General features: G+C 32.8%; 1 long non-coding RNA gene across 1 annotated transcript in view; it reads left to right on the forward strand.

The window, feature by feature from the left end:
• LOC134792435 (uncharacterized) overlaps nucleotides 1–11,007 on the forward strand; it is a 44,265-nt gene extending 33,258 nt beyond the window's left edge. The window contains exon 3 of the long non-coding RNA XR_010144419.1: nucleotides 6,177–11,007. This is a non-coding gene — a long non-coding RNA (uncharacterized LOC134792435). The remainder of the gene's footprint in view (nucleotides 1–6,176) is intronic.
• The last annotated feature ends 232 nt before the right edge of the window (nucleotides 11,008–11,239 follow it).

Genomic DNA, 11,239 nt, shown 5'->3' on the forward strand with positions numbered 1-11,239 from the left:
GAGTTATTGGATTATCGAGTTATTGGATTATCGAGTTATTGGATTATCGCGTTATTGGATTATCGCGTTATTGGATTATCGAGTTATTGGATTATCGAGTTATTGGATTATCGAGTTATTGGATTATCGAGTTATTGGATTATCGAGTTATTGGATTATCGCGTTATTGGATTATCGCGTTATTGGATTATCGAATTATTGGATTATCGAGTTATTGGATTATCGAGTTATTGGATTATCGAGTTATTGGATTATCGAATTATTGGATTATCGAGTTATTGGATTATCGAGTTATTGGATTATCGAGTTATTGGATTATCGAGTTATTGGATTATCGAGTTATTGGATTATCGAGTTATTGGATTATCGAGTTATTGGATTATCGAGTTATTGGATTATCGAGTTATTGGATTATCGAGTTATTGGATTATCGAGTTATTGGATTATCGAGTTATTGGATTATCGAGTTATTGGATTATCGAGTTATTGGATTATTGAGTTATTAGATTATTGAGTTGAGTTTATTGGATTATTGAGTTGAGTTTATTGGATTATTGAGTTGAGTTTATTGGATTATTGAGTTGAGTTTATTGGATTATAGAGTTGAGTTTATTGGATTATTGAGATGAGTTTATTGGATTATTGAGATGAGTTTTTGGCTTATGGAGATGAGTTTATTGGATTATTGAGATGAGTTTATTGGATTATTTAGTAGAGTATTGGATTATTGAGTAGAGTTTATTGGATTATTGAGTTGATTTATTGGATTATTGAGTTGAATTATTGGATTATTGAGTTGAATTATTGGATTATTGAGTTGAATTATTGGATTATTGAGTTGAGTTTATTGGATTATTGAGTTGAGTTTATTGGATTATTGAGTTGAGTTTATTGGATTATTGAGTTGAGTTTATTGGATTATTCGGTTGAGTTTATTGGATTATTGAGTTGAGTTTATTGGATTATTGAGATGAGTTTATTGTATTATTGAGATGAGTTTATTTAATTATTGAGTAGAGTATTGGATTATTGAGTAGAGTTTATTGGATTATTGAGTTGATTTCATGGATTATTGAGCTGAATTATTGGATTATTGAGTTGAGTTATTGGATTATTGAGTTGAGTTATTGGATTATTGAGTTGAGTTATTGGATTATTGAGTTGAGTATTAGATTATTGAGTTGAGTTATTGGATTATTGAGTTGAGTTATTGGATTAATTAGTTGAGTTATTGGATTATTGAGTTGAGTATTAGATTATTGAGTTGAGTTATTGGATTATTGAGTTGAGTTATTGGATTAATTAGTTGAGTTATTGGATTATTGAGTTGAGTTATTGGATATTGGATTATTGAGTTGAGTTATTGGATTATTGAGTTGAGTATTAGATTATTGAGTTGAGTTATTAGATTATTGAGTTGAGTTATTGGATTAATTAGTTGAGTTATTGGATTATTGAGTTGAGTTATTGGATTATTGAGTTGAGTCATTGGATTATTGAGTTGAGTCATTGGATTATTGAGTTGAGTTATTGGATTATTGAGTTTAGTTATTGGATTATTGAGTTATTGGATTATTGAGTTGAGTATTAGATTATTGAGTTGAGTTATTGGATTATTGAGTTGAGTTATTGGATTAATTAGTTGAGTTATTGGATTATTGAGTTGAGTTATTGGATTATTGAGTTGAGTCATTGGATTATTGAGTTGAGTCATTGGATTATTGAGTTGAGTTATTGGATTATTGAGTTTAGTTATTGGATTATTGAGTTATTGGATTATTGAGTTTAGTTATTGGATTATTGAGTTATTGGATTATTGAGTTTAGTTATTGGATTATTGAGTTTAGTTATTGGATTATTGAGTTTAGTTATTGGATTATTGAGTTATTGGATTATTGAGGTTAGTTATTGGATTATTGACTTATTGGATTATTGACTTATTGGATTATTGACTTATTGACTTATTGGATTATTGGATTATTGGATTATTGGATTATTAAATTATTGGATTATTAAATTATTGGATTATTGGATTATTAAATTATTGGATTATTGGATGAAAAAAAAAGACGGAAATAAAGAATGTTATGTTGTGATGAGACACGTTTGTGTCATGAGAGTGATTCAGTAAGAAGCACATTAAAAAAAATAAAAATGGAATCAAAAAACAAGAGAAATATGTGCTACACGTAAAATTTGATTAAAAAAATGGTATGTTGTGAGACACGTTTGTGTCATGAGTGATTAAAAAAAAAAAAACAAACGGAATAAAAAAAAAAACGAGAAATAATGAGTAAAAAAAAAAACACAGCAATCGAATATGTTAAGTAATGTACTTTATATGTATTGATGCATAAAAATAATTGTATATTGTTGTATAATTATTGAATAGAAACTTAAAAGATATAGATTAATTCAATAAATAATAAGAAAAATGTATATAGAGAGACAAAGAAATTGTATTAAATGGGTAATGAAGGATTAATAATTTTCTTACTGAATGCCCGACGATTTGACATGCCGAGTGTAAGATTAGATGACAGACGCGATTAGTATGACTGTGCATGAGGACATGCACAATGTCAGGATGGGCGAGTGTAAGATTCATTAAAATTACTAATTATTAGAAACAGATTTAATGAAATAAAGAGTTGAATAATCATTGGTAATCTATAATTTAATAAATTTAAAAGTAACGTGATTGATAGTTGACCTTTGTTGAAGGTAGTTGGAAGAAAGAATAAAAGACGACTGGCATGGCGGTTAACGGGCATTCGGTTACGGGCAGAGGTGAAGGGAGGACGATTGTGAAGTAAAGTGATTGGAGATTGAACTGTAACGGAATATTGTGATCAGGAAATATATTGCTGTTATGGAAGAAGGAATTTTTATTACACCAGCTAGTGCCGTCTGTCAAGCAAGGGCAGGCTCAGGGACCCCCAGCACCTCCCCAAAACACGAGCGCGCCTCGGAGAAGGAGCACGCTGCTACGAGCATTATTGTGAATTCGTGCAACAAAAGTAAATTTTTTCATTTAAGTTTCGCAATTTTTTACCAAGATATAGACTCGAGTTTGGCGTTTTTTAAGTTTTTGTTATGTTCTATGTGTATTAAAGTTTATTTGGAGCTAAATATTTTTAAATTTATTTCACTCTTTGGTGCAGTTTTTATTAATTGATTAAAAAAACACCCCCTAGTCTCACAATGAAACATTTTTATGTAGTATACAATGAAACATGATGTTCACTGAACAATAATCCAATAACCCAATAATCCAATAACCCAATAATCAAATAACCCAATAATCCAATAATCCAATAATCCAATAATCCAATAATCCAATAATCCAATAAGTCAATAAGTCAATAATCCAATAAGTCAATAATCCAATAACTAAACTCAATAATCCAATAACTCAATAATCCAATAACTAAACTCAATAATCCAATAACTCAATAATCAATAGTATACAATGAAACATGATGTTCACTGAACACCAGTACCAGCACACAATGAAACAAACTCATTATTTTTTTAAATAATTAAAACCTATGTGCTAAATTTGTGAAACTAAAATACCATGAAAATTGGCAATAATTTGTCTATCATATGACAAAATATAAGATACTTAACTTTAGGAATGGCTGATATAGGATGGCTTATATGTTGAATGTTTCATTGATGGCAAGGTTAAGGACACATGTCTTACAATGAAACAGTCGTGTATAAACACTATGTTGCAAGAAAGTGTATGAAATCAAGCATGGAGATGCTCAAAACCCTCCCGCGTCTACCTAGTTGGCAATCATGCTCCGTGGACATAAAAGGCGCCTTTTTCGCAGCATGCCGTACCTGCCGACCAGATTTTCGATTCACAATGAAACTCAGGTGTGTGTACAATGAAACAAGTCTTTCGCTTTTAGATATTTCAGCAATCTTATATGATTCCATATGTCGGAAACCTTTTAAATAACTAATTTCAGCCTACCACTATTTTCTCCTTTCCTTTCTCATTAATTGGGTGAAAGCATATATGTATTAATGTCACTTATTTATTACACCGTTTCAATGTTTATTAGCGATGTTTCATGGTAGACTATAATTATTACATTTGTTTCACTGTAAAAATCAGAGTGTTTCATTAAAAACATGCACAAGTACACATTTAAACAAAACTCATTTTTCAAAAAAAGGCTTATAACACAGGAACTGTTCCAGATAAGTAGAAACCAAGAATGCCATATGATAGCCAACGAAATTGTTTATCTTCATACGAAATGTCACACTCATAACTTTAAAAACACCAGAGATAGAAAGGCTTGAACTTTTAGTGTTTCATTGATCAACAAGTTACCCTAATTCAAAAACTCTTACTTTTGAAAAATTATAAAAAATAGAAATAAAAATGTTTATCTACTGTAAAACTCATAAATCACATGTACAAACAGTGTTAAAATAGATACTTAAAATAAGTCTGAATAATAAATACTTTTTTTTTGGGTTTCATACAACGTACGAAAATTTCAAAGTGGTTGAGCACCCCCTTGTAGTTGAGATAAAATTACGAAACTTGGTATATTTTATCAGCATAATAAGTGTAACAAAATAAGGGGGTGCCCCGTCGTAAAATAAAAAAAAATGTTTATTAGACAATTAAATCTGTGTTTTAGATTGGCACTAACTGCCACTCTGTGTCATAGCGGGCAGATTAAATTTCGATACTAAGTATTTAAAATAAAATAACACAGGATAATTTATTATCATTTTTTTTTCTTAACATTAAACATTATACTTTAACGGGTAGCTGCAATTTCTTTGTCTACCCCGAACATTTTTATAAACTTATTTCGGGTAGTTTAGTGTTGTTCTATTAATATCTCCGTTGAAATTTACTGGGACGTCAGTCTTTCCGTGACCAAAGCTGGTGCAACTCAGCTAAAACGTTGGAATTTAAGGTAAAAACAATGAAATGATATCGCGGTAGACCCGTTTGTGTAATTTAATAATGTGTACAAACAGTGTTATATTAAATAAATTCTGAATTTGAAAATGTAATAAAGTCGGACCAAAAAAAGTCTGCAGCGGATTTGATAGCCCACGCAGTGCAAGTGTCACTTAAGTATACGTCATAATTTCATAGAAGTTTGACGTTTAAAATAACACTTGCCCTGCGTGGGCTATCAAATCCGCTGCAGACTATTCTTGGTCTGACTCTACTCCTTTTATACAACGCAACGCAAATTTTATATTTGCAAGCAACGCCAACTTTGAATAAACCATATTATCGTAGAAAGAAGTGTTACAAATGGTCAGTTTAAAAATAATGTTCACTTTCATTAGGAAACAATGTACAATTCAGCAACCCGCGCAGCAAGAAGATGTTGATCATGGTATAATAATATATTCCGCCTGGTACTCTCTTCCGACCACGTGACTGACACAAGCCTACGTCATCATGCGACAGCGCTATATGATAATATGCGATAGCGCTATATAAAGTGGCAATGTTATTGTGACGTAGGCTTGTGTCACTCTGGGAAGAGAAGACCATGTTTTATTGGACTATGATGTTGATACAATTCCTCGCCAGTATGCCTGTGACCACGAACGTAACGTCACGTTTCTCATCCTTTGTTTTATTTCGTGATCCTGTTTTTACCATCGTAATCTAGTGATTATAACGATTAATAAGACGTTAGTTTCAATTCAATACGCTTCACTATGTTCTGGGCCCAAGTGGCTTAGCAAAATCGACGGTTTCCTTTCCTGCCTCACAACAGCTAATCTGTAGAATGAACTGTTTCTCTTCCTAAAAGAACAGACGCCGTAGTCAAGGTGACAATCGCTATTTCTACGACAACGAAACGCTTTGTATCTCACGATAACTCTTCCATAGTAGTGCGACAGGGACCAGTTGCGTTTCGATCGCTACGGAGCGTAGGTAAGCAATTGGCAATTTGGCATGTTGGCTAATAGCGACCTGTTCTTTTACCGGTAACCGTAGACGGAAACAAAATCAGTTCCCGGGTGAATGAGCGAAACCGGTTTGAAATATAAAACGGTTTCCAAGCCTTGGGCCCAACCATATTTTCGAATGAAAAACTCATTAACAGTTAAAATTGGGAATCCCAGTAAATAATTATTTTAGTGCATTGATTTATTTCATGTCATTAAAGGAGACGAAGACTACGAACATAAGAAGACCTCTAAGGTGTACAGGCTTGGCCAGGTGTGTACCTATATTATTCGATCAAGATATCGGATCACAAACTTCGCCTACCACAAAAACAACGAGAAGGACCAGTGGAAGAACGATAATTAAATGCAGAGGAGCTGCCAAGTGTATGCCTATATTATTCGATCAAAATATAACAACGACAAAAACGACGAGATCGACGAGAAGGACCAGTGGAAGAACGATAATTAAGTGCAGAGGAGGTGCCAAGTGTATGCCTGTAGTTAATTAATATGTCGAGACATAAAAACTTGTTCATATCCCCAAGGATATACTTAAATAAAATAAATGCTTGGATTACTACTAAATATCTGGCATGGGTTTGGACCAATGATGCCAGATGTCTGGTAATAATGCAGGCATTTATTTTTAATAGCCATATCGGTCATTATTGGTACAGTCACCTGCAATAATAAGCAATTACTCTTCGAAGGCCGCAAAAATATGAGACACGCTCTTATCCTCCTAAGGCTCAAGGTTCTACTTATAGTAGTTTATTCAGTTCAATTAAATTTAAATCATATTCGCCTGGAACAGAGTTGCTTTTACTTTGTTTCGTTCCGTTTTTGAACAACGCAAAATAAAATTTATTTCCTACATTGTAGGTCCAAATTTCTGTGGCAAATTTTGCATTTTTCATTTGTATTGCTGGGCCGTACGAGGCTAATATGGCTTTACAAATACGATCGTCTCAGATATTGTTGCGGCCTTCGTTGTGTAACATATCGATACTTTTGGGTTAAATTGGCGTAAAGGACAAAATGCAACTTTTCAGGAGACGCGAAAAACTGCGATTTTTTTTTTAATTTTGATATATTTTTGTTGTTTATCGAGCTATATTTCTGATGTGTATTAGAAAAGTACTCAAAATGTTAGTCTCTTTAACCTAAATTAGCAATCATATCTATAAATTAAATAGGAAAGAAGTTAATGTCCTTTAAAATTGGTCAAAACAGTATCAATGTCCTTTGCGCCCATGAAATTTTTGATAATTTAGTGAATCTTGTTTAGTAAAGGGTCGTAAGTGACGTTCTCAGACTATTTTATTACAAATTTGGGGTGTATTAGTTACCAGCCATGGTACACACATGTTAACTGTTTTCAGCATAGTTTACTGTTACGAAGCTTAAAAATGTATCAAACGGTAGTTAAATATGCTAAGTATATCCCGATCACAGTTGTAATTAATATTTTTCTGATAATATAGTAATAATAATGAAAACACAATATTTTTAACCAATTATATTATAAAAAAGAATTAAATGCTCAAAAAGTTGCTAATATTCGGGAATGAAGGTAAAGTAAATATCCCACTGCTTAACACTAGCCACCTTATATTATAATAATCATAACATAACAGCTTTTAATCATAACAAGGGAAGTATTAGATCGGCTAACTATGATTGGAATTAGCATATCAAGCATTTGAACGTTTACTTAGTGAATACATGTCCAAAAACTATAATTCAATACAGTAAGTTATAATAGGTAATAATACTGTTTCAATATGTGAAGATCTCTTATTTCAAAATACGATACATCAAGATATTTAATCGAAAACCACTATTAATTCCTATTCAAGTTACTCAAGTAGTGATTCCTATAGCTGCATTAATTTCTGATTTCAAACACATATAAAAATATATTTTGTTAGAACGATTATGAAATAATTAAGTAAATGAATTAATTAAAACCGATTCGGTTATTAAGTATTAATTACCACTTCGTTCAGATACGTTTCAAACTTTCTAAAGTGCTTGAAATGATTTTTTTTAAGGCGTTATTCTAAAGTGCATGAAACGTTTTTTTTTGAAGGAGTTATTTTGGCCGAGCTCAAGCAATGACACAAATAATTAAATTACGCACAAACAACCACTTCCATCGCTCAGGGACGGATAATAAACAGTCATAACATCACCATGCGCTGGTCAAGCTGCATGCCCAATAAGAATCGGGATAGCGAGGCGATGGGCAGTCGCTGATACACCTGTCTCGTTCTCCTAATCAACAAGAAATGCGAGTTGGAAAGGTACCGAGTGTATTATGCACAGGCTAGTACGTTGTCGCAGGACTATAAGAGATTCCACTGCGAGTAAAACAATGATAGTTGCGGAAAAAACACTGAACTGCGGTTTATAATTTGAAGGGCAAATATTACATTTTAGTAGTAAAGGACCCATAAAACGATTTATTTATTTGGCATTATAGACCTTTACGCCCATGAACAAAGATAACAGCGGAAAAAACTCTTAGCGTAAATGCTTTCAAATTTAAGGGCAAACATTATATTATAGTAATAAAGGTCCCAGAAAACGATTTATTTGATATTATTCACCGCTTCGTCCATGTTATTTGTATTAAATTTGGAGTTTAGAAACTAATTTGAGGAGGTAAAAGACACAAGTATTAGAAAAGTCCTTTACAACCTTGTTCGCTTCTTATACTTATTAAAACTATTTTTAGAGTGGGTCGTAAAGGGCAAGTACAATAATATCAATAGTAAAATATGTCCTTTACGACCATCTTGACCATACGATATGAAAAATCATTAAGACAAATGAAGGGCTTAAAGGACGACAAAAGACATGTCAGTAATTTACAACAATATTTATATTTAGCGGTAACCTTTACGATAATATCTTTAAACATCTAATTTGTAACTGGTCATTTACGCCCGTCAAGCTAAGCTGTTTTTGCAAGTTCATAGTGTAAAAATTGGGCCACTTTTTAAGAGATATCGAAATTTTAACTATACGGGTAATTCTTATTCTTATGCATTTTTTGTGTAACACGTAAGAATAGCATGTATCTTTGTGAAAATAAGTAAACTCTATATCAATATACTTAGCAATTTACCTCTAGTTTTAGGTCAACCTAAATGTATTGTCCTAAGAATATTAGAAACATATTAAAAAAAAATTACAAGTGCGAAATGTCACGGACCGTGTAGTGTGCCTTCCCCAGATTTTGTGATATTTGATTTTTTTTTGAAAAAATATGAAGTGATTTTGCAATAATTTATATCAAATATAAAGCACTAATCCTTGTTCTACAACACTGTTTAAAAATTGTATAGATTTATAACGATTTTATATAATTTTAAACAACATACATTTTGTGATTAGTTTTCGCGTCACCACCGCGCGTGGTAATATAAACATGCGGTACTCGGTAGAAAATTATCTTTACTACTGGCAGCCTTATTAAAGATTTTTTAGAACAGCAACACTGTGTTGTTGTCAGGTTTACAAATGGCTGAAGGGAGAAGTTTTGTCGAAAATTATTTATTTGTGTTCATTTGTTAAAACGGTCAACCTTAACGCGTCAACGCCGTGTTAGAGCTTTAAAAGTAAGTTGCAGTTTCACGTTATTGTTTGTAATATAAGATATACCTCATACATTGCAGATTAAGCTAATTATTTAACATTTGCAAAATCAAAGGAAATGTTTGTGTAATATCGAACATGTTCCAAATTATCACGACCGTGTCCTCAAAAATCTGTCACCGCTACGGACTTTTGAGTCCACGTTCGTGACATATAGACACGTGGTCGTGTCATTCTTAATTCGTTTGATTAATTTAGAGGCACATGCACTTTTCAGAAATGCATTTTTATTAGCTACAGATCATTTGCTATTATTGCCCGACTGCCAAAGCAATAAAAATGTTTTTCGCTTGTATGTATGTATGATGTGTATCGAATTCTTTGTCACGCTCTACAGCCCATATAGTTTGACGGATTTCAACGTCTGAGCTGTCATAAGGTTTGTGGTAGTTATAGGAGTGACTTAGGCTATGTTAAAATAACTATATAAATCAAAGTAGCCGATTTGGCCACCAAAATGCCGAAATGTCACGACTGAGGGACACTTTGTCACAACCGTGTTTATGTGCTAATTTTATTTACCTTTCCCGAGGGTATCGATATCGATATTATTGCAGGTGACTGAACAAATAAAATACTACTCGTACAACTGGAAATAAATTGAAAAATTTACATGTTTTCGTGATTTTTTTCTGATTGCAAACATTGTCTTATTTCCATGTGAATTTCTTTATGACTTTTGCCCTTTATTTTACCGTGAAAAAAAAATTTGATTTATTTTGTAATAATCCTGATGAAAGAAGAAAAAGCATTAAAAATGATATCTTATCTACCCACGCATCTGTTAAATTAAAACATAATTAACATAATAATATTTAATACAACAAGGCACTTAGAAATTTCGACTCAGTATTGTTTTTTAAAGTGGATGTATGTAAATTAGTGAAATTACGTCACAGGACAGGACCTGCCATTTTTCGAGTCGAATAGTTCCCTTAGAGACATTTTCCCGTTAAGGTTGAATTGAGTTAGCAATTGTCATCCCTCACCTAAATCAACCCTAAATAAATGCCACTCGTCCTGAAATGCCTAACAGCGATGTTGCGAATATTCGCATCCGCATCCGCGGAACTTCCGCATTATTTGCAACATCCGCATCTGCATCCGCATCCGCATAAAATCGATGCGGAGCTTATGCGGATGCGGATGTTGAACAAGTCGGTACAGGAAAGTCTTAGCGGCCATGGTATAATAATATACTCCGCCTGGTACTCCATTCCCGTCTTTTCTAGGTCACCTAACTGACACGGGCTTACGTCATCATGCGACAGCGCTATATGATAATATGCGATAGCGCTATATATAGCGGCCATGTTGTTGTGACGTAGCCCCGTGTCACTCTGGGAATGGAAGACCATGTTTTATTAGACTATGTTAGCGGCGGCGTAAGTGCTAGGTAATTTCGTCATTACCTATAACGAAATCGTCTAGATCCAGAAAAGTCGGCCTAATAGTTACTGTTTATTAAATATAACGCACCGATATTCTTGCTCAAATACTAACCGTTTCGTTTTTTTTAAATATAATTACAAAAAATTTAACCTTTGATGTTTTTTAACTATCTTGACATCCGCATCCGCATCCGCGGATGTAAGCCTTTAAATATTCGCATCGGCAT

This window comes from Cydia splendana, chromosome 7 (assembly GCF_910591565.1).
Source record: "Cydia splendana chromosome 7, ilCydSple1.2, whole genome shotgun sequence".
Lineage (NCBI taxonomy): Eukaryota > Metazoa > Arthropoda > Insecta > Lepidoptera > Tortricidae > Cydia > Cydia splendana.